This window comes from Schistocerca cancellata, chromosome 2 (genome assembly GCF_023864275.1).
Source record: "Schistocerca cancellata isolate TAMUIC-IGC-003103 chromosome 2, iqSchCanc2.1, whole genome shotgun sequence".
In the NCBI taxonomy this organism is placed as follows: Eukaryota; Metazoa; Arthropoda; class Insecta; order Orthoptera; family Acrididae; genus Schistocerca; species Schistocerca cancellata.
Genome location: NC_064627.1, coordinates 193,610,505 through 193,636,159, shown reverse-complemented (window position 1 = coordinate 193,636,159; position 25,655 = coordinate 193,610,505). Strand labels below are relative to the sequence as shown.

The 25,655-nt window shown below is 41.8% G+C and overlaps 2 non-coding genes across 2 annotated transcripts; both read left to right on the top strand.

Moving 5' to 3' along the window:
- The first annotated feature begins 7,270 nt into the window (after positions 1–7,270).
- Positions 7,271–7,342, top strand: Trnah-gug (transfer RNA histidin (anticodon GUG)). Its single transcript has one exon. It is a non-coding gene; the product is annotated as a tRNA-His (tRNA).
- A 15,395-nt stretch (positions 7,343–22,737) lies between these two features.
- Positions 22,738–22,809, top strand: Trnah-gug (transfer RNA histidin (anticodon GUG)). The gene has a single exon. It is a non-coding gene; the product is annotated as a tRNA-His (tRNA).
- The last annotated feature ends 2,846 nt before the right edge of the window (positions 22,810–25,655 follow it).

Genomic DNA, 25,655 nt, shown 5'->3' with positions numbered 1-25,655 from the left:
CAGAAGCGACTCTCATCGCTGAAGACGACACGTCTCCATTCGTCCCTCCATTCACGCCTGTCGCGACACCACTGGAGGCGGGCTGCACGATGTTGAGGCGTGAGCGGAAGACGGCCCAACGGTGTGCGGGACCGTAGCCCAGCTTCATGGAGACGGTTGCGAATGGTCCTCGCCGATACCCCATGAGCAACAGTGTCCCTAATTTGCTGGGAAGTGGCGGTGCGGTCCCCTACGGCACTGCGTAGGATCCTACGGTCTTGGCGTGCATCCGTGCGTCGCTGCGGTCGGGTCCCAGGTCGACGGGCCCGTGCACCTTCCGCCGACCACTGGCGACAACATCGATGTACTGTGGAGATCTCACGCCCCACGTGTTGAGCAATTCGGCGGTACGTCCACCCGGCCTCCCGCATGCCCGCTATACGCCCCCGCTCAATGTCCGTCAACTGCACATACGGTTCACGTCCACGCTGTCGCGGCATGCTACCAGTGTTAAAGACTGCGATGGAGCTCCGTATGCCACGGCAAACTGGCTGACACTGACGGCGGCGGTGCACAAATGCTGCGCAGCTAGCGCCATTCGACGGCCAACACCGCGGTTCCTGGTGTGTCCGCTGTGCCGTGCGTGTGATCATTGCTTGTACAGCCCTCTCGCAGTGTCCGGAGCAAGTATGGTGGGTCTGACACACCGGTGTCAATGTGTTCTTTTTTCCATTTCCAGGAGTGTATTTGTTGTGCATCAACTTCACTGCGCTGCAAATTCATACACGCGCAAACCATCAGCACGATGTTTGTATACGTAAAATCAAAACGAGTACAAAGATTGGTCAGTATTGAAACTTTTGGTACAGTATTGCTAGGCAGAGAATTCGCGAACAGTCAGTGGTGTTCCAATTTAGTGAATTACGTTAATTATTTATAACTGTCTGTTATAATTTCTATCAGAAACACCAATGATTATTAAAATTAACAGTTCCTAACGCCCCTTCCCGGCTTCGCATGGGCAGCACTAAGTATCTGCGACCGGACGACTTGTTTACAACATGCAGTGACATGCACAAAACTTCGTTAATCAGTTTGTCTGTTACTGAAAACCACACCAAGATCCTTACAGTAGTTACCGAGATTAGACTTCACATACAAGCAGAAAAACATGGCGTCGTAGTTTACATTGTGTATAGATTCTGACAAACTTCGCGGTTCTCTAGAGTTGTGGCAGCTTCTCACTTTACTGCTTTTCTCGCCAGATGCCGCCACCTCTGTACTGACTAGTTATAACTGCCATCATTGCCACGAATGTAACTCGAAACGCCAGTCAAAAACGGAACAGATAAAAAAAATAATATATGAAACTTTTATCATTAATTATTGATAATGAATTATATACACAAACTTTCTATGAGAATTAATCTATTTATTAGTGGAAATCATATCAAAAACCCCGAGAGTACTTCCTGAGATTAGTACGAACATGCAGGCAAAAACCGTGTTTGGGATTTTAATTTATAGTATCAACAGAAGGAAGTGCTTTGAATGTTTTACACTATTTTGTTGAAGATATTGAGAGGGAAGTTTATGGATTTCATACGAGAAACATTTCTAGACATTAATCGAGTTACTATCCATCTTGTCAGTGAGAATTTTTTCTCCTCAATTAAATCCGCTGTATGTAATTTCTGCTAGTGACTATCTCTATCTTAAGATATTGTTTGTTTGTGAATGGGTTTCCAGTGTTTGTCATGTGTGTTGTTCCTATTGCTGATTTTACGAATTTATATTTTGCGTCTGTATTATCTTGAGCAAGTTTTACATGTAATTTGTGTGAACCAGACTAATAATTTACCTTTTTATTGTTTGAGTTGTGAACTAATTTCCATTGTGGAGCGTGTGGACTTCAGCAGTCTGTTTCGGCCTGAATAATAGACACCACAAATATAATTGAGGCGTTGACGGCCAACGACCCGTCTAGTGCAGATGCATACCAACCTCGAACTCTTAAGGGAAACGGAGAAATGCCGCGATTAATAAGGGTAATGAGAAAGGGTATTACATTAGTAGAGGACTGTTCAATTTTTTACAGAAATTTGGGGTTTCATATATCGATATTTAAAAATGGTCATATACGTCTCCCTCTATCGGTAAGTATTGATATATCGATGGAGAAAATAACGGTGGACCGATTATACAAATATCGGCTGAATATCGTAAATATATTGCCGGTTATAGAGCTCTATATTTAAGCACTGGTTTATTATTAGATATTCTGTTCATCAACAAGCTAGCAGTCTGCCTATCACTGACAGAAAGTAAAACGATGCACGTTTACGCTTGGCGGTAACCACTATCCTAACAATGGTAACTGCAGGTAAGTGGCACAATAATAGGTGTCTGATGGGTCCGTCGTTCAGTTCCGTCAGATATCGGATTTGTCCGTAACACTTCATATCAGTTTCCCTGTATTTTCGTTTCTGCCAACGCCAGCGACCTAGCATTTGTAGTGTCAAAAATTCGTGATGTAGCTAAACGTTGAAGTTTCTGTACGAAACGTCAAGCGCCGACTAAGTCAGAATTTCCTCTCACACGTCTCCGTCCACCGCAAAACAGTTTTGTCATTTAGATTTTTGTTCATCATTTTCAGCAACTGTTTTTGATGAAAACCGATGTTAATAAATAGCACACTATAATTGCATCAACATTGTTTTTAAACTCCACTGTCGTGCTATTTATTCACATAAGAAATCTCGCTAGTCCACTTACTCCACAAATCCCCAGTGCAATCGGACTTCATATTATGTGCTTTCACACAGTCAAAGAGAAAGACTGGGCATGTTGAAAACACAAAAAGTAGTAAAACTACTTCACACTGTGAAAGTAAAATTATGATCGACCACTATTTCAAAAGAACAACTTCAAATATTTACCGAAAGTAGTGAAGAAAATATAATACAGAATAAAAATACCGGCACTTGATACTGTAATTTTGGTATCGATATATCGCCGGATTAGATATGCTGACTGATATCGACATGTCGAAATTATATTTGCAGCTGTACTCTCTAGTGTGAGGTATAAATTGAGAATTTGGTCTAACGGGAGGTGTACTAGGGTAATGTGTGCCGTTGTGGTGACCACTGTGTGAGGATGGCGGTCAGCGCAACTGTCTAGTAAGCAGGAGACATGGGTTTGGGTCCCAGTCTGGCACAAATTTTTAACTTCTTCTACTGATGTCTTTAAGTCAACACTGTGTTGATAAAACCATATTTGGTATTAGCCTGAGTCATTATGAAACACTAAAAACAACTGAAATGCCGACGTTTTGGGCGTCTTTACAGCGATAGTCTTCAGGGCGGCTAACTGCTGGATTTTGGTGACGGTTTATATTGTCTTATCTCGTCTGTCAGGTAGCTGCCGATGTCATATTCTGGGATGGCATTGTACAATTTGAAGCATATTCTTGAATGGGTCGAACTGCTATTCGAATTTTCCAATGGCATCCCAGACTGAGACGTCGGTAGCTACTTAACAACCGAAGTAAGACAGTTTCGTAGTCTAGGGGTAATCAAAACGTTTTAGATCCCGGCTACGAACCTCGCCACTGGTAAAACTGTGACTAAAAAGAATCTGCTATGGCGGGGGAAGAATTCCGGAGTAAGAAGTCACCATCGTAATGCCAACGGCCTTGTCAAAGGGGGCGGGGGTCAGACAAAGGTTCAGGGCACGCTCTTGTCCGTGGGGTGGAAAACAGCCTCTAAAAGGCGGAAGAACTAGCATTGATCAGTGGCATGAAGGTGCACAAGATAATTGAAACCACTGCATTAAATACACATATCGTGTATCCACAAGATATGTGGCCTGTGAAAAAGTGGCCTGATGATTTCTCCATTGGAAAAAGATTACGGACTAGTCACTCATTCGGATCCCATGGGACTGCCAAGGGGGAGATGACCATGAGATAAAGATATAATAACCCATGAGATAAAGATATAATAACCAACGAAAGAATAACGTTCCACGAGTCGGGGCGTGGAATGTCAGAATGCGGCAGGGAAGATTGAAAATCTCAAAAGGGAAGTACTGAGGCCAAGGCTAGATACAGTCGGGGTGAGTGAAGTGAAATGGAAAGAAGGCGAGTATTTCTGGTCACAGAAAGTGAAATAACGGAATAGGATTAGTCATGAATAGAAAGGTAGGACAAAGACTGAGTTACTGCGAGTTCAGCGATGGGATAGTTCTTATCAGAACCAACACCGACAATAGTAGTTCAGGTATACACGCCGACGTCGTAGGTCGAAGATGAAGAGACAGAAAAAGTATACGAACGGGTAATTCAGTGCGTAAAGGCAGATGAAAATCTAATTGTAACGGGGTATTAGAATGCAGCTGTAGGGAAGGAGCGGAAGAAAGGGTTGAGGAAGAATATTGGCTTGGTACTAGGAGTGAGAGAGGAGATACAGTAAATGAGTTCTGGAATAAATTTCTGCTAGTAATAGCTGATACTCTGTTCAAGAATCACAAAAGGAAGAAGTATACTTTGAAAAGGTCGGGAGGTACGGGAAGGTCTCATTTAGCTTACATCACGGTCAGGCAGAGATATCGAAATCAGGTACTGGACTGGAACTCGTACCAAGGAGCATATACAGAATCAGATCGCAATTTAATAGTGATGAAGAGTAGGCAGAAGGGTAAGAGATTAGTCAGGAAATATTATTGCAGACCGAGCGAGGTGGTGCAATGGTTAGCGCATTCGGGAGGACGGTGGTTCAATCCCGCGTCCGGCCATCCTGATTTAGGTTTTCCTTGATTTCCCTAAATCACTTCAGGCAAATGCCGAGATGGTTCCTTTGACAGGGGACGACCGACTTCCTTCCCCGTCCTTCCCGAGGCCAATGGTCTAGCTGTTTGGTTTCTTCCCCCAAATCAACCCAACCTAATCAGCGCGGAAAGAAGTGGGATACAGAAGTACTAAAGAATGAGAGGATACGCTTGAAATCCTCTCAGGATATAGAGACTGAGATAAGGAGTAGCTCAGTAGGCAGTTCAGTTTAGGAGAAAAGGACATGTCCAGAAAGAGCAATCAAGGAAGCTGGAAAGAAACTGAAAGCAAGTGCTGTAACATTAAGAATGCAATGGAAATCCCACTGTTAGATGCAGAGGAGAGAGCGGATAGGCGGATGACGGACAGAGAAAGGAGGACATAAGAAACAGAGTACCACTGTCAAAAGGGCATTCCTGGCCAAGTGATGTATAGTAATATGAAAAATGGGTCTAAATTTGTGGAAGAAATGTCAGATGTACGTTTGAGGAGCAGCATTGTATGGTAGTGAGACATGACTGTGGGAAAACCTGAAAAGAAGACAATCGAAGCATTTGAAATGTTGTGCTACAGAAAAATATTGAAAATTAGGTGGACTGATAAAGTACGGAATGAGGTTTTCCAGAGAATCGACGAGAAAAGCAATGTTTGGAAAACACTGATAAAAAGAAGAGACAAGATGAAAGGAAATCTCTTAAGAAATTAAGAAATAACTTCCACGGTACTAGAGGGAGCTGTAGAGAAAGATTGATTGGAATACATCCAGCATATCATTCGGAGCGTAGATGAAGCGGTTGGCACAAGAGAGGAATTCGTGGCGGGCTGCATCAAACCAGTCAAAAGACTGATGACAAACCCCCTTGCCCCCCCTCCCCCAAAGAAAAAAAGAAAAAAAGAAAGAAAGAAAGAAGGAGATGGAGGAGAAGAAGAAGAATCTAGCTATTAGTCGCCTTCACGAGGACTGCTATATGGACAGTGAGAAAATTGGAACAGAAGAGAATCGAAGCACATGAAATGCTATGCTACAGGCGAATGATGTAAATTAGGTGGACTGATAAGGAATGAGGGGGTTCTGCACAGAATCGGAGAGCAAAAAAATATGTGGAAAACGCTGACAAGGAGAGAGGATGATTGAATATTTAAAACATAAGGTTCATATGGACGCGCACGTTACTTTCATGGTTCTGTTAGTTAAGGTGATATGGCTTTGTCTTGCGTTCTACTGCAAAGGCCATTTATGAGCCGCAACACATGCTTTACGGCTTTATACATGTGCTTTCCTTGTGACCAAGGTTAAATCTGCTGTTGCCGTCGAGAGATTTTGTTTCATGTCCAAGGATCAGTATCATTTTGTCATTAATTCTTCGTTGTAGATAGGTCATGGCTCACGTTACTACTCCACTTACTATTACTACGGGAATATGAAATTATGTGGGGTTCCTTTTGTTCTGTTTTTTGAAGGTACTGTATGTGGTAATGTATTACACGTGGAATCTAGGGGGACATACGTAACCGTGTTGCTAAGTTTGTGTGTGGGCCTAATGAATAATTATCAAAGGCTACTTGATATTCTCTTTCATTATTTTTCATCCCGAAGCCGCTTACAAATTTATCGCGTTTTCATAGTGTGCATTCGTAGCTGATGGGAGCACAATTCACTGAATACATTCGGCCTTTCGTGGAATCGTTATTCAGCTAAGCTAACATCGGCAGATGTTCATTCATTTCTTATTTCTTTGCGTGCCTATTATAGCAAGTATGTGATAGGTCCGAGCTGCTGAGATCGTCTAGTTGCGTGCTGATCCTCAGTATGTGCAGAGTGCCCACAGTGATTAAATCTCCTTACGAATAGGTGTTGTACTGTTCAGCACGGAGTGTAAATTTGCGTTCCACGCATTTTCTCTGTAAGAGAGAAGACACTGTATTTTCAGGCTGTGTTAGCAAGATTGAACCTATCGATCGCAATTTTGCACTACTTAAAGCATGTTTCTCGTGACACTACAGATATTTACCCACTTCCGAATATCTCACTACCAGAAGTCAGATTGCGTTATTTCCCAGTCACGAATGAAAATTTTGTATACGAAGAGGGATATTTTCAGGGAATTGACACTGAGGTCATACCAGTTACGTACGTGATTAAATTTAGACAGGATTAGGAGGCCTTCAATGTAAGAGGGCAGATTGAAGTGACACTAGGTAACGTTGACCATACTAGTCTTTCTCTATTTGTATTTTATTTTTAACTTGAATTTTGGAAATTTGCCACTCAGCTAAAATAGAAAGGGCCGCTGTCAGCCGCATTCTGTGACGCTCTCGCTGTGTCCTGCGAGTCCTGGCCCGGAGAGCGCGCCACCAGCCCACCAGAGAACTGCTCGTGACGTCACAGCCACGGTCAATGGTCCTGCAGCGTCTGCATAAAAACGGCTTGTACCCTTCTCGAGAGCTTCGGTGTTGCCTGCCGTGATAGTCTAGTGGTTAGGACATTGCGTTGTGGCCGCAAGAACCCAGGTTCGAATCCTGGTCACGGCATTGGGGTGATATTTTTATTCAAATTTCTAAGCAACTAGCAATTCCACTCACTGCTTATCGACAACAACAATATACTGCACCCGGTTATCTTTCAGTGAATTTTTACCGTCGTCAGTGGCTTCCCTTTACTCTCAGAGAAATAACGGGTAAAAAATTGGGACGCCTTCCAAAAATCACGAGGAAGTCCGCCGCCAGTCTCGGCAGCTACAGCAGTCTCCTACACTGAAATTAAAACACCTAAAATTACTCTTTGGATTGAGTTCGTAGTTACTGATTTTACAGATTTTTCCTATCAGCACAGAAACGGTACCCTATCCACGTTCTAGTTGCAGTGGCAAACAACGAGTCTGTCAAAGTTTTAGAAATGATGCAAAGGTTGTGTAATGAAGAAATGTCTTACTTCTATGGAGAGCCAATCGAAAGACTATGTTGTCATTAATTTAGCTGTTTATGATCCTACTTTCTATCTTGAAGCAGACCAGATACAATATTTCATCTTTCTGTTCACTCAGTGGTGGTCATGTTTAATAGATTACGTTAATTATATATAACTGTTTTTTATAATTTGTCAGCAACACCAAACATTATTTAAATTAACAATTATTAACGGCCCTCCCCGGTTTCGCACGGGTAGTACTAAGTATCTACGACTGGACGACTTGTTTGCAATATGCGGTGACACACACGAAGCGTCCTCGTCAGTCTCTCTGTCTGTTAGTGAAAACCACACCACAATCCTTGCAGTAGTTCCTGAGAGCTTACAATATTTGTAGATTCTGACAAGCTGCGCTGTTCTCTAGCTTGCCGGTGGGGCCGTGCGGTTCTAGGCGCTTCAGTCTGGAAACGCGTGACCGCTACGGTCGCATGGTCCGAACCCTGCCTCGGGCATGGATATGTGTGATGTCCTTAGGTTAGTTAGGTTTAATTAGTTCTAAGTTCTAGGCGACCGATGACCTCAGAAGTTAAGTCGCATAGTGCTCAGAGCCATTTGAACCATTTTTTGTTCTCTATAGTTGCGGCGGATGTTCACTTTCTTTACCCGCCAAATGCCGCCACCTCTGCAGTTGACTAGCTAGTAGCTCCCATCATTGACACACGATGTCAGATAAAAATGTGTATATTACACACTCATCGCTAATTAGTGATTATAAATATACAGGGTTATTACAAATGATAGAAGCGATTTCACAGCTCTACAATAACTTTATTATTTGAGATATTTTCACAATGCTTTGCACACACATACAAAAACTCAAAAAGTTTTTTTAGGCATTCATAAATGTTCGATATGTGCCCCTTTAGTGATTCGGCAGACATCAAGCCGATAATCAAGTTCCTCCCACACTCGGCGCAGCATGTCCCCATCAATGAGTTCGAAAGCATCGTTGATGCGAGCTCGCAGTTCTGGCACGTTTCTTGGTAGAGGAGGTTTAAACACTAAATTTTTCACATAACCCCACAGAAAGAAATCGCATGGGGTTAAGTCGGGAGAGGGTGGAGGCCATGACATGAATTGCTGATCGTGATCTCCACCACGACCGATCCATCGGTTTTCCAATCTCCTGTTTAAGAAATGCCGAACATCATGATGGAAGTGCGGTGGAGCACCATCTTGTTGAAAGATGAAGTCGGCGCTGTCGGTCTCCAGTTGTGGCATGAGCCACGCGTGAAACTTGCCCGCACACGTTCAACCGTTTCTTCGCTCACTGCAGACCGACCCGTTGATTTCCCCTTACAGAGGGATCCAGAAGCTTTAAACTGCGCATACCATCGCCGAATGGAGTTAGCAGTTGGAGGATCTTTGTTGAACTTCGTCCTGAAGTGTCGTTGCACTGACTGTCTGATGTGAGTGTATTTCAAGCACGACATATGCTTTCTCGGCTCCTGTCGCCATTTTGTCTCACTGCGCTCTCGAGCGCTCTGGCGGCAGAAACCGGAAGTGCGGCTTCAGCCGAACAAAACTTTATGAGTTTTTCTACGTATCTGTAGTGTGTCGTAACCATATGTCAATGAATGGAGCTACAGTGAATTTATGAAATCGCTTCAATCATTTGTAATAGCCCTGTATATATGGGCACTACGTCAGTAGTGTGTGGTATAAGTTCAGAATTTGGGTCTGACGAGTCTGTGCCGGTTTGCTCACCGCGGTACCCGGCACGCATAGTGGTCAGCGCAACTACCTAGTAAACAAGAGACTTGGGTTCGCATCCCGGTCTGGCACAAATTTTCAGATTGTTCCATGGATATAAATCAGTGCCTACTTGCAGCTAAAGTGTTCGATTGTATTTTGAATAATCATTTTAGGTATTAGTGAGAGTCATTATGAAACACTAAAAACAACTAAAACTCCGACGCGTTGAGCGTCTTTACAGCGATCCTCTTCAGTGCGACTGACTTGTGGATTTTGCTGATGGTCATATACTCTCTCACTTCGGTTATCAAGGCGCTACAGGGGTCACATTCTGGGATACAGTTATACAGTTCGAAGCAGAGACTGGACTGGGATGCTTCAAGCTGGTATTCCTCCAATCAAACTAAGAATTCTCCAAGGGGATACCAGACTGGGACATCGATAGCCACCTGACAACCGAAATAAGACAGTGTACAGCGGACACTTGGTTTAGGGGTAACACTTTCGATTAGTAATCAAAAAGTGTTCGATGTCGGATTCGGGCCTTTCCACTGCTTAAATTGTAAACACAAAACACCAGCAATTGCGGCCAAAGACTTCCGGTGAGAAGTAATCCTCATTCTGCCAATGGCGTTCTCAAAGAAGGCGGAAGAGCGGAAAGAGGATCAGGGCATTCTCTTGTCCTTTGGATGGGAAACTGCTCCTAAAAGACGGACGAGTCAATATTAATCGACGGCATGAGGATGCGGAAGGCAATGGAAGCCACAGCATTAAAAACACATACGTGTATCCACAGGATGTATGGCTTGTAATTGAAAAAGTGTCATGATGGTCTCCACATTGGCAAAAGATTGCGGAAGTTCTACTGAATGAGGAAATACACTTGAAATTCACTGAGACTATAGATACCGCGATAATGAATGACTCAGTAGGCAGTTCAGTTGAAGATGAGTGGACAACTCTAAACAGGGCAATCAGAGAAGTTGGAAAAACACAGCGAATATAAAGAAGATAACTACGAAGAAACCATGGATAACAGTAGAAATACTTCAGTTAATAGATGGAAGAATAAAGTACAAAATCGTTCAGGGAAATTCAGGAATACAGAAATACAAGTTGTAACGCTACTGCCCGCTCGGGCGTACGTTAGCTCTTTAAAGCCTGTACTGTAATAAGTTCACGGGCTTCACCTTATAAACAAGGATTTTAGTACATAAGTTGACCGCGTGTACCTAATTGGAAGCAATTCGGACTTATATCCAGTCAGTAACTACAGTGATGCGTCAAGCAAATGTAAAGTATAATTACTCGTTCGCATGGACAAGAAGTACACACAGTAGATACTACCAATGATTAATAATACGGTCGCCAGACTAATTAGGCATTGAGTGAGTTTTTCCTTGTACAAGTGGGTGCATGTACAAGCATAATAACACGTAGTAATGTTGCGTTTTATGGCAAAGTTTGGAACCGGAAAAATCCACTGAACTAAAGTTTTCTCCTTTTGTACTAATTTGGACGAGCTATAAATACACAACACCACACTGCAATGACTACTACGAACTGCATTTTGTATATTGATCAGACTGAAATCGGGCATAGATTACCCTAGAATTAGTAATCTTGAAAGTACACATACAATGTCATTATTAAGAATGGATAAACACTAATACACTTAAGTTTAATATGGAACTTAACTTTGCTGGTCAAATCTGATCAGTACACTTCAAGGTTTGAAAGAATGGACAAGAGAAGGGGGGGCCCTGAAACTGTTATGGTCGTTATACTGAAACTATTAAGTACTGAAGGTAAATTAACACTCAGAATTATTAACCTATGGATTACTACTCTTTTGTCTCACTTCTGGATTATTTAACTATCATTCTTTCTGTCTCAAATTATATGTCATTGCTAGCTCAATTCAAAAATTTATCTTCCAATTTAATCAAACTGTTGTTCTTTACTAACATTTGCATTAACACACAGAACTTTAAACATCTTTATAGCATAGATTTGTCTGCTGATAGTTCTCATTAACACTAACTTTAAACTTTCAGTTCGGGATACTCGGGTTGCACAATATGTGGTAAGGACCCTGTCTAGGTCAGTGATAAGGATGATTAATTGTTAGGGCAATTCTGGTAAAAGTCACATTATTATTGAACAGTTAGAAACATTTTCGACACTGGTCCACACAGAATTCTAAAGATGAATTAAATATTTGACCTGTGCAAGTCGGTGCGGCGGATGGCGGGCAGTGAGATAGCGAGAAGCACAGCACACATACAAGCACGGCTAAGGCTCTCACTGCATCGGCACTTTCCTTCTTCTTAGCGTCGTAATCTTTCCAATTTTGTGCCTAAGAATATAGCCATGCAATGTAGTCGTCGGGATCGGCACATCCAAGGCTCAATGGAATTCACTTTTCCTGGATAGCCTCCTCGATACGGTACATGTTCCTCTAACCGATGCCCAACTCCGACTGTAATACTGAGCCCGTTATGCCGAACCGCGGCAGTGTGCGTTTTCCCGCACTCGCCTGCCTCCACCTTTTCCCGCTCCCCTACAGGTAGGGTATTCACCACAGGTTTTCTACTCAACATATATTAATACCTTTCCTACGTATGGACCAGGTGTATAAATTACAATTTTCACATCTTACAAGAGTTTCAACATTAAGTAAACTTCCCTTTGATTACCACATTACTTGAAATCTAACATAATAATAATATTCATTTCAAAAGTTGCTTATAGTTTCTTTAACATAACGATACGAAAAGAAAAAGAAATTCAAAACATTGCTTACATTAATCTCTCGAAATTCAGAAAGAAAAAAATTTATAATATGTACAGTTGTTGTTGTTACACATGCCCCTGTTTCCAAAAAAATTTCTTAAGTCTAAATTTTATGGGAACACTAAATCGTACCATTATACAGTGATTCCGAATCTTTACTTAAATGTCCAAAAAGATTTACACTACATATTTCCTTTTACTCACTGTATATAGGTTTACACTTTTTTAACATATCAAGAATAATTACTTGTCATTTACTCAAGTGCCTTTTGCACAGTCCAACTTCCAATCATAACATTATTAAAATAGTAATTTAATCATTTTTTCTAAATTTCTCAAAGAAATAATTTCAGATTATGGAATACAAACATTTAACTACAAAAACAAATGCATATTTCGTATACACTATAAGATAATTTGTTGCTGCTTGCTTTGAATAGCAGTACATTTCCTTACTTACTAAACAAAACACACACATACATTCAGAAAATTAACTACACATATTTGCTGCCTTTTATGCGGATTTGGGCAGTCCTTTTCACTTCATATTGTCACATCCCCTGGATTACATTTACAATTTTCCATAGACTATTTATCTGCCCTCATTGGTATTTGGCAGTCCTTCATATTATGGTTCATACACTGCCCATTTTCATTTTTGACAGTCCCATCTTTTATCTGGCTGATAGCATTTATGCTTTCTTTTCAGTCCTTTTCTCCATACATTTTTACAGTTACAGTACAATCTGAAACTCACATAACTACATTAGCACACTTTCAAGGGTATACAGACATTTACAAAGATTAGTTGCATTTAGAATAACTTGGGTTCAGCATAAGATACAGCACAATTACTCATTCCTAGGAACATACAGTTTCAGGTCCACAATATTTCTTACACCTAAAGGTCTTTTGGATTTTGGGTAGATCAGGTAGTAAGCATTATTGTGTGGAATATTCTGTATTATATATGGTCCATTATAAATATATTTAAATTTTGAAATTTCATGGTTTAGTTCACTAGATTTTTTGTGGGGTTTTAAAAGAACATAATCTCTAATTTTAAATTTTGAAACTTTTAGATTTTTATTGTGTCTTTTAGATCTAGATTCAGCTTTTTGCTTTGCCCTTTTTATCACCAATTCTTTATTTTGATCCACTCCCAAACTTGTACAAGGTGGAAACTCTAGTTTTTCTTCAATTAAACTTTTACTACTTCTGCCTAACAAAATTTCTTCCAGTGGGAATCCTGTAGTTTCATGATGTAATGTGTTCATGACATTCTCAAAATCCGATATAAATCTGCCCCAGGCTCTATGATTGTGACTGCAGTATGTTCTACACAACCTCCCGACTTCTCGCATGTACCTTTCAACCGGGTTGCTTGCAGGATGGTAGGCTGCAATATATTTAACCTCCACACCATTCCCTTAAATCCATGCCCCTGCTCGTCACTCTCATTTAATAATCTCTGGACATGGTACACCTCATACTTGTTTGTCAATCCATCATTCCCTTGGTCGATCTCCAACAACAAAGAATCAATTTCTGAATCAAACACTTTCCCAATTTCCTCAAAATTTAATTCCAAATTCCTAAATGTACTATTAATTTTGACCACTCCCTGGCTACAATCAATAATAACCTTTTCTTTATCCAACCAATCTATTCCCAAAATCATTTCAGTACTCAAGTCTGGCACAACCAAAAAATCGTGTTCAAAGTTTTGTCCTTTTATACTAAATTCAACCAAAATCTGGTTCTTTACCGGCTTGCTAGCCTTGCCAGTTGCACCAACAATTTTTACACCTGTTACTGACATAATTACTAGCCCAGGCTTATCACACATGTATTCGATAAATGACTGGGAAATTGCACTCATCTGAGACCTAGTATCAAGAAGTACTTGCAATTTCACATTATAAATTTCAACTGGTATTATAGTTTGTTTAATCGTCGAATGTTTTTCATTACCGTGGTCTTCCTTGAGCAAATCCGGGTCGACAATAACATCGTCCCAAGATATGCTTTTAACATTCACTTCACATATATCTGGCAGTTTCTTTGGTTCCGGGAGTTCAAAGTCATTAATTACCTGAACTCTTTGTGAAATAAACCCTGAGTCGTCGGGTGGTTCTTTCTTTCTTTGTTCTGTTTCAACGTCTGGATTTTGTTTTGATATGTCGTCATCGTTAGGTACAATATCGCAATTAACTGCATCCCCTTTATTTTCACTGATTTTCTCATACCCTCTTTCAGTAAAAGTATATTCACTTTCTTTTACACCTGAAAATTCATCTACACTAGAGTCATCACTACTCTCTTCCTCACCATCAGATTCACTTAAGTACGCTACTTTTGCACAATAGGTAAAGTTAGAATATTCAATTTTGTTTGTATTTGCGTACCTTTCATCATCTGAACTATCGTCGGAATCCGACCATTCCGGATCGCTATCAGGTTCTAACTTAAAAGCTTTTCTGAAACAGGCACTAAGTTCTTCCTCAGTATTGTCGTCAGGCTTGGATTTTAATTCAATCTCCTCTTTTGGCAAAACGGCCTCATCATCAGTTTTATTTACATCTACTGTGGCTTCATATTCAGTGTAATCCTCGTGGACTTTAATTACTTTCAGGTAATCATCTGTCCCTTCTCCACGGTGCCTCTCAGTAGCAGCTTGTACTATTGGCGGATTGTTAGCAGAAGTTATTTCTTCGTCAATGCTGAGGATTTCATCCTCCAAATCCTTCCTATCATTAACCTTCCTCCTATCGGCAGCACGCGTACTTTGCGCGGCGCTATTTATTCTCCCCTCTTCAAATTTGGGCCACATCACTTTATTGACGTCCCTACTATCTCTCTTTCCACCAACTAATTTCCTCACCTCATACTCCTTCTTAAAATCCTCCCACTCACATTGCTTTAGGCCCTTGTACAGATCGTCGATCTGCACACGCCAATCAGTTACTTCTGCTAATTCATTTTCGCCTTTTACCTCATTGCAAACACTGCTAACCGCAACTTTCTGTGTACTCACAGTCTCATTTATTGTTTCCTTTGCCACGGAATTATCACTTGTAAAATTTTCCTCAGCTCTTACAGCTACGTTCGTACCTACTGCTGCCGTATTGCTAGCGGCTTCTCTCTGAACAGATGTTCTGCTAGGCTGGGTCGTTGCCCTCTGATGCTCCACTCGCCTGTTAACATGTAGCGCTCTGTGCGGCAGAGATGACTCATTCTGGCTCGCACCTGACGCTTGTTTCGCCACAACACGTTGCGTCATTCCATGTCTGTCCCTAGCCTGTCTCATTACATTACGGTCGGTTTGGTATCTTTTCTTAAATTGGGGCCGGTATGTATTGTCTGCTTCCGTTTGGCACGCAACGTTCGCGGAAATTAGTTTCCCGCGTCGTTCTTATTTTGCGCGGTGTTCCCTCTACCGCGACCTGGATTATTTCCTCTGCCTCTTCCTCTCTGTATTACATTGACGCGAAATCCATCGCCGTCATTTCTTTCGTCATTGTGTCGGTTATTATGGTTACCAACGTTTTGATAATTGGCACGACTTGCGCGCCAATGGTCTTCGTCTTCGACCCTTTCTAGAAATGCTTGGAAGCTACGATGATTGCTTCCTACATACCTCTTTGAATCCTCCGGAAGCTTTTTATATAGCTCCCAGATAATTTCTGATTCTGATCTTGTACCCCTTAAATGCGTCAATTTCCTGTACCAATACTCGCAGAAATCTTTCAAAGAATTCCTGCCCCTGTTATCATGCTGTTTGGCCATGATAAACTCGCGCCATAAATGGTCCTGCTTTTGTTCAGACCAATATTCTTCCGTAAATCTTTGCCTGAATTCTTCGAACGTCATTCGTTCGGTATTCAAATTGATTCCCCAGCGCTTAGCGTCACCTGCTAAGGCGCTAATTACTACATTTATCTTTTCCTGATCAGACAAGTGCTCAGGAAATACTCTCTCACAATTTTTTATGAAATCTAACGGATGCCACCCGTTATGTTTCTTGGCTGGATCGAAGCGTTCCTCACCTTCTAATAGCTTCGTAATTTTTGTGCCATTACAGACAACACCAGGCCTATCTTTAATTTTACTCTCCAGATCGAAAATTTTGCCTTGAATTTTCGTACAATTTTGAACACATCCGGTTACTTTTTCACCTAAATCTCTTTCAATGTCCGAAACTACCTTTTTCAATTGTGATATCCCGTGTTGACATCCGTTTACTATCTCAGTTTTAAGACCGAAAACTTTTTCGTCTACCTTAGTTTCAACCAGAGGTTCTACTTTCTCTTGGATGTTGAGAATTTCAACATCGAATCTACTATTAATGTTACCAATTTCCTCCTGCATAGTATCCATATTTTTGTTAATGGTATCAATTTCAAATTTCAGAGTATTTACCACAGAACTTAAATTACCCACTTTTTGTTCTACTTGTTCTATTTGTTTACTAATTTTAATTCCCTGTCCTTCGACCTGTGCTTTAATCTGATCACTTTGGGTTTTGAGCTACTCGTCAACGTGTGTTTTAAGCTGATTAACCTGATTACCGACTTGTTTTTGAAGCTGATTACTCTGTGTTTTTAGTTGCTCAGTCTGTCCTGCAAGTTGTTTGGTTAATTGTTCAAATAAATCGTTCATGCTTAAAATTTTCATACTATTTTGTTCTACGGAATCTGTGTTTTCCGATCCTACTTCAAAAGTTTCTTTCGGTTCTTTCTTTATCTGTGGTGAATCAAACATGTCAGTGGATTCGTTCACGTACCCACTATCATCTACAAAGTCACCCTCTTCTTCCTGTTTTGTCCCTTGCTGTGTTCGAGACGATCTCGACATTTCAATCTGTTCGTTGATGTGTTCATGGTATTGTATGTACGCCAATTGTCTTCCGCTGACGCCATCTGTTATCTGGCCGCGTAAACTCCTGCTACTGCTAGCCGCATTCTCAATTTCGCTTGGCACATAAACGTCTACGTTTCTGTCCATACCAAATGCCAATTACACCACACTATTATACTTGACTCACACTGCAGTTTATTTTACTGAATTTTATTGCTATTCGTGCCACTGAACATCCACTGTTCGGTCTTTACGTTAATTTGTAACCGACAACAACTGGATGTCCTGTCACCGGGAAGCCACTTGTAACGCTACCGCCCGCTCGGGCGTACGTTAGCTCTTTAAAGCCTGTACTGTAATAAGTTCACGGGCTTCACCTTATAAACAAGGATTTTAGTACATAAGTTGACCGCGTGTACCTAATTGGAAGCAATTCGGACTTATATCCAGTCAGTAACTACAGTGATGCGTCAAGCAAATGTAAAGTATAATTACTCGTTCGCATGGACAAGAAGTACACACAGTAGATACTACCAATGATTAATAATACGGTCGCCAGACTAATTAGGCATTGAGTGAGTTTTTCCTTGTACAAGTGGGTGCATGTACAAGCATAATAACACGTAGTAATGTTGCGTTTTATGGCAAAGTTTGGAACCGGAAAAATCCACTGAACTAAAGTTTTCTCCTTTTGTACTAATTTGGACGAGCTATAAATACACAACACCACACTGCAATGACTACTACGAACTGCATTTTGTATATTGATCAGACTGAAATCGGGCATAGATTACCCTAGAATTAGTAATCTTGAAAGTACACATACAATGTCATTATTAAGAATGGATAAACACTAATACACTTAAGTTTAATATGGAACTTAACTTTGCTGGTCAAATCTGATCAGTACACTTCAAGGTTTGAAAGAATGGACAAGAGAAGGGGGGGCCCTGAAACTGTTATGGTCGTTATACTGAAACTATTAAGTACTGAAGGTAAATTAACACTCAGAATTATTAACCTATAGATTACTACTCTTTTGTCTCACTTCTGGATTATTTAACTATCATTCTTTCTGTCTCAAATTAATTGTCATTGCTAGCTCAATTCAAAAACTTATCTTCCAATTTAATCAAACTGTTGTTCTTTACTAACATTTGCATTAACACACAGAACTTTAAACATCTTTATAGCATAGATTTGTCTGCTGATAGTTCTCATTAACACTAACTTTAAACTTTCAGTTCGGGATACTCGGGTTGCACAATATGTGGTAAGGACCCTGTCTAGGTCAGTGATAAGGATGAAATCTAACATAATAATAATATTCATTTCAAAAGTTGCTTATAGTTTCTTTAACATAACGATACGAAAAGAAAAAGAAATTCAAAACATTGCTTACATTAATCTCTCGAAATTCAGAAAGAAAAAAATTTATAATATGTACAGTTGTTGTTGTTAGAAAGTCACTTAGGAAATAAATAGAAAGCGCAGGGAAACTAAGGCGAAATAGCTACATGAAAAATGTCAATCAGTCGAAAAAAAAATGATTGTCGGAATGACTGTCACAGCATATAGCAAAGTGAAAATAATCTTAGGTGAACCTAAAGGCAAGGGCGGTTACATTAAGAACCAATGGATATTCGGCTGTTAAATGGAGAGGTGAGGATGGTGGAAAGAGTGCACCGAAGGCCTCTGTAGGGTGGAGGGCTTGTCTGGGGGACGTGATGAACAAAGAAACAGAAGACTGCATATAAGAGACAGGGGAAGCACTATTACAACCGGAATTCAAAAGAATTTTGTAAGACTTAAAATCAAATAAGAGAGAAGAGATGGATAACATTTCATCGAAATTTATAAAATCCTTGGGGAAAGTGGCAACAAAACGATTATTCACGTAGGTGTATGGGATGTATGAGAGTGGCTAAATATCATCAGACTTTGGGGAAAGCGTGTCAACGGCACTAGAAAGGCAGTTCCGAATTTGTGGTTCATAATCAAAGCAAGACTAAAGAAAAATCGAGACACTTTGATAGAATTTGTCGGCCTGGACGAAGTGTTCGACAATGAGAAGCGGTGCAAGATGTTAGAAATTCTGAGAAAAATAGGGGTAAGCTACTGGGAAAAACGGGTAATATACAATATGTACAAGAACTATGAGGGAACAGTAAGAGCGGGCCGGCCCCTGTGGCCGAGCGGTTATAGGCGCTTTAGTCCGGAACCGCGCTGCTACTGCGGTCGCAGGTTCGAATCCTGCCTCCGGCATGGATATGTGTGACGTCCTTTGGTTAGTTAGATTTAAGTAGTTCTAAGTCTAGGGGACTGATGACATCAGATGTTAAGGCCCATAGTGTTTAGAGCCATTTGAACCAGTGAGCGCGGAAAACAAAGAACAAAGTGCTCGGATTAAAAAGGGTGTAGGAAAGGGATGTAGTCTTTAACCAAACTGTTGAGTCTATACATCAAAGGATATCAGTGTTAAGATTCACTAAAGGCGTTGTCATCCTCAGTGAAAGTGAGGAAGAGTTACAGGAATGGAATGAACGGTCTAATGATCACAGAATATGGATTTAGGGTATAATGAGGAAAGACGAAAGTAATGAGAAGCATCAGAAACGGAAAAGCGAGAAACTTAACATCGGAGCTGGTGGTCACGAAGTAGATGTAAATGTCGTGTGACTAGTCCCTCCCGTCGGGTAGACCGTTCGCCGGGTGCAAGTCTTTCAATTTGTCGCCACTTGGGCGACTTGTGTGTCGATGGGGATGAAATGATGATGATTAGGGCAACACAACACCCAGTCCCTGAGCGGAGAAAATCTCCGACCCAGCCGGGAATCTAACCCGGGCCCTTAGAATTGACATTCTGTCGCACTGACCACTCAGCTACCAGGGGTGGACACGAAGCAGTTGTTACGGTATTCTGCTGCCTAGCCAGCAAAATAACCCATGATGGACGGAGCATGTAGGACATAAAAAGCGGACTAGCACTTTCAAAAAGAACATTACTAGTATCACACAGGTCTTAATCTGAGGAAATATTTCTGACAACGTGCGTTTGGAGCACAGCATTATTTGACCGCAAGACGTGGACAGTGGGAAAATTGGAACAGAAGACAGTCGATGCATTTGAGATGGGGTGCTACAGAAGAATGTTAAAAATTATGTGGACTGCTAAGGTAAGGAATGAGGAAGGTCTCCAGAGAATCGGCGAGGAAAGTAATGTTCGGGAAACACTGACAAGAAGGGGGACGGGATGATAGGAAATCTGTTAAGACATAAGGGAATGACTTGCATGGTACTAGAGGGAGCTGTAGGGGGCAAAAACTGTAGAGGAGGACAGATGTTGGAAATACATCCAGCAAATAACTGAAGACGTAGGTTTCATGTGCTACTGTGAGATGAAGATGTTAGCACAGGAGAGGAATCCGTGGCGGGCAGCATCAAACCATTCAGAACACTGACGACTAGCCCCGCCTCCACCCCCCCCCCCCCCTTACACCCCCCTTCCCGGAAAAATGAAAGAAAACGAGAGGCAGCAGGAGAGGAATCTAGCCGTTAGTTACCTCCATGATGAACGCTTCAAAGACGGTTGGAATCTCGGTATTTCATTTTTTTTTTGTTTTGGTTCATAATGAATGGGACTAACACACAAAATGATTTTATACAAATTTCTGGTGTAGTTCATTCTTTATGGCGAAAGCTACTTCCACTTCATGTACCACATGATCATTTATAATGTATACGTGGCCTTTGTAGAAAGTGGTCCAAAAATGCTGTTTTGTTTTTAAGATACAGAGCCGTATTCTTTTCTAAAAGGCAGGCTAATGCCGAAATGAATAACATAAAATTTTGCGTGGAAGTAAAATTATACTTTAAAAAAAGAAGAATACATATTGATGAAGAGAGCTCCACAATTCGTCAGTGTTATGGGCCGTGTGCGGCTTTAAGCTGGACCTGAAACAGATTGGTTTCCGACGAGTTTTTTTGTTGCTCACATTATGGTATACGATTTGTAAGCTAACAAAATGATTGCAAGCTCTCGATTTCAAAAAGACTTTCATATATTTTATCTTAAAGTGAGTTACAGGTTGCTGGTGAGGTGCAAAGTCCCTCTATGCAGTGTTTTCTTCCGCTACGCAAGTGACATCTTTTGATACATAGTGAAAGCGTATTTCTGCGCTGTACTTTCTATGTTGTACCCTGCTGATGAACCTGTAATACGGTGCTTAACTTTTTAGGTTGTCTATGTGAATGAAGCTGAAGCATGTACTGTTCTTCTTCCTGTAAGTGCTGGGGCTAATCGCGTACTTCTCATCATGTGGACGATCCCTGCAACTATCATGGCTCTGTTAGTTAAGATGAGATGTCTTTGCATTTTACTTCAAAGGCCATTTCTGAGCTACTGCACATGATTTTCCGCTGTCTACATGTGCTTCCCTTGAGACCAAGGTTAAATCTGCTGTTCCGCTCGAGAGCCATTGTTCCATGTTCAAGGCTCAATATCGGCATGTCAACTAAGTATATAGGTCATGCCTCTCGTTACTATTCCACTTGCTTACTATTCTTACAGGAATCTGAGATTTTGTGGTGTGCCTTTTGTTCTGGTTTTTGAAGACACGGGGTACTCTATTACAGGTGGTCCCTAGGGAGGTGTATGTGTTCGCTTAGTGAATAATAATCAAAGGCTGCTTCATATTCGCCGTAACTAGTCTCCCCGAAGCCACTTATAAGTTTATCACGTTTTAGTAGTCAAATTGCATGTGATCTCTCTTTATTTATCGGAATTCGTAGTTGATGCGAGAGCAACTCCTTCAATACGTGTGCCCTAGTGGAATCGTTATTCAGATAAGCTGGCATCAGCAAACGATACGTTTACTGAGTATTTCTTTTCGCGCATTTTACAGCAAGTACGCGGTAGGTCTGAGCTACTGAGAACGATATGCGTGCCCATTGTGATTAAAACTTGTTACGAATAGGTGTTGTACTAAACAGTGTTGTACTGTTTACACCTCCATTGCATGCATCTTCTCTGTAAGAGATGATGCACTATATTTTCAGGCTGTATTAGCATGTTCGGACCTCTTGGTCGTAATTTGGCATTACTTAAAATCTTGTTCTGGTTCCCCTCATATCCCTCGTGGCGCTATGAATGTTTTCCCCACTTCGGAACATCTATCTAACAGAAGACAGATTGGGTTATTTCTGACTCCTGAGTAAAAATTTTTTACATGAAGGAATATATTTACAGGGCATTAACACTGAGGTCATACCAGTTACACACGTTATTAAATTTAGACAGGAGTAGGGGGCTTTCAATGTAAGAGGGCGGATTGAAGGAGCACGAAGAAGCGTTTACCTTACTAGCCTTCCTTTCACTTTATTTCATTTTTCTAAAGTGAATTTTGGAAATTTGGCACTCAGGGAAAGTAGAAAGACAACACCGTTACCCGTATTCCGTGACGCTCTCGCTCTTTCCTACGAGTGCTGGTCCGGGGAAAGCGCCGCGGCTCACCAGAGAACTGCTCGTGACGTCATAGCCACGGTCATTGGTTCTGCGGAGTCTGCAGAAAAACGGCTTATACCCAACTGGACTACTTTGGTGCTGCCTGCCGTGGTAGTCTAGTGGTTAGGACATTGCGTTGTGGCCGCAAGAACCCAGGTTCGAATCCTGGTCACGGCATTGGGGTAATATTTTTATCTAAATTTCTAAGTAACAAACAATCCCTCTCACTGGTTATCGACAGCAGAAATATACTTCGCCCGGTTATCTTTCAGTGAATGTTTACCGTCATCAGTGGCTTCCCTTTACTTTCTGTCGAATAACGGCTAAAAGGTTGGAACGCTTTCTTAAAATCACTGTGAAGCTTATCACCACTCTTGGCAACTACAGCAATCTACTGCATTGCAATTCAAGCACCTAAAATACCCTCTAGAATTAATTGCTGCTCGACTAATTGCTCATTTTGCAACTTATCTCTATAACGAAGAAAACATACCTTACCCACGTTCTAGCTGCCGTGGCAAACAACGAATTTGTCAAAGTGTAAAAAATGATGCAAAATGTATATAATGACGAAATGTCTTACTTGTATGAAGAACCCAGCACTAAACTCTTGTTGTCATTATTTTAGCTATTCGTGTCCGTACATTCTATCTTGAGACAGAAGCGATACCATGTTTCACTTCTTTCTGTTTTAAAAGCGATCCCTCTGCTGTGGCTTGGGAACATCTGTAGTACCCTCTGCCCATAATGAGGTTCTATTAAAATAAGGAGACCCCGTCTGAGATCTTCCTGTCAGTACCATGGTACTGAAATGTCTCCAGTTTGGGGCTTCGACGACCAAGCTGTGCGGGTGTGCTGCGTTTACGCCGTCGCTGCTGCTGACCGATTGCTGTAGCTGGGGAGTTCAACGCCGTAGCACGTTCACAACTACTAACATCGACTAACTGTAGAAACTGGTAATGGCAGAATCTCTCTAAGGAAGTATACCTTGAAGTTTACGTTGGTAATGCCTTCGCAGGACCTAATTCATTTGAAGTGGAGAGATTCGTGTAGGAGTCGGTCAAGTTAACAAGTGATGACATCATTGGAGTGCACTAATCGGTTTGCGGAAGTACTGTTTTCCTCAAGTTCAAGAACGCTGTGAAATGTAATCAAATTGTTGAACTTTGTGGATGCAGTTTAAGGTTTAAACATTCGAGTGGCACTATTAAAAAGAAAAAAATACTAAACTCCTCCCGAACAGGCCATGAAGGCCCAACGGCACCGACTGGCCGCCGTGTCATCCTCAGCCCATAGGCGTCACTGGATGCGGATATGGAGGGGCATGTGGTCAGCACACCGCTCTCCCGGCCGTATGTCAGTTTCCGAGACCGGAGCCGCTACTTCTCAATCAAGTAGCTCCTCAGTTTGCCTCACAAGGGCTGAGTGCACCCCGCTTGCCAACAGCGCCGGGCAGACCGGATGGTTACCCATCCAAGTGCTAGCCCAGCCCGACAGCACTTAAACTGGGTGATCTGACGGGGACGGGTGTTACCACTGCGGCTGGCTAATGGCACTACTGGTCAGGCTAAAGTAACCCATGCCGCATTTGGTATTACAACAATTAGTTTTTGAACTCCCACTGGAAATAATTCCCGAGCAAATTGATACTGTGTTGAGGCCTAATGGAACTATTATAAGCATCGTTGCCGGGAGGTAGTGCGCTGCTTATAAATTTCAGTTTCTCTGTGGTGTGCAGCAGATTAAAATCGATGTGTTCAGTATCGTCTTATATCAATGTCTTCGGGTATAAAGCTCTTAATATATGAGGGGGAACCGCGAACGAGAGCTGGCTTTATTCGACTGGACATATTCTCGCTCAACGTTTGCAAAGACGAGTGACGCAACTACCGACCGGTGACGCAGCAGTTCCAAACCCTATGTAGCAGCTACCGCTGACACACGTTGCGGCAGTTCGCAGACCATCGGCCACGGCTTCGCAGGTGGACACTTGGCAGCGAAAGCAAACAGCGGCCATTCGGATGGATACAAACAATCCAGAAGACAGGTAAGAGAACACGATATCCAAGCAACCAGCAGAAAAGGAACATAGCAACGTTGCGTATGTTGAGCGCAACAGCTCACTCAGGTGCTCAGGTGCCCTGCCAGTGACCGGTATTGAGCGCACAAAATTATACCCACCTTGAGACAGGGTCAAGCAGTTGCACTGCAAAAAAAAAAAAAGAGAGAGAGAGAGAGAGAGAGAGAGAGAGAGAGAGAGAGAGAGAGAAATGAACGACACATGACAAACGGCAGCAACCAAAAAGCGTAGAAGAAATCATTCTGTGGTATCGATAACTACGATGCCACAACGTAGGTGCGCTCTGCTAGGTTGGCACTACGACACCGACGACAGCGCCCTCTAGCCGGCGCTATGCAGCTCTACGAGGGCCGCTTCAGATTCGATCCATTTGATTCCGAGACGACGACCAAGCAACTTAGCTTCTACTTCATAGGGGGCTAGCCATTACAGACTTTGTTACTTCAGTTACTCCAATGATAATTTGTCTAACTACTAGTAGCTGTTAGAGTTGGTACCTGTACGGGTTCGCACCTACGTGCTCATCCCAGTCAAAGTACAGTAATATTTTAATTTGTGCATGTTCATACACCAGTAAAAGAGTTTTAACTTATACGCCGTTCCTTAGTACTTCACCTTTTCCTGCTCCTATTCGCTTCCTACATTCGGCCTACCCTACAGTTTACAGGAGCCTTCCAGGCGGGATACAAAACATTCAACGGAAGAATCGTCAGGCCCTGGCATTGAAAAATTAGGGACCTCCGTACATGCAAAACTGACTCCGAAAAGTGAAACACAAACCGATAAACTCCCAACAGAAGCAGCAGAGAGGAAAAAGGGAAACGGAAAGACGTTCATTCACTGGACTGGCCTGATGACGAAGAAGATCAATACTATGATGAGGGAGACCACTGATGAAACGACACAAGCACTTAACAGAGAAGAACCTAATACAAAACGAAAT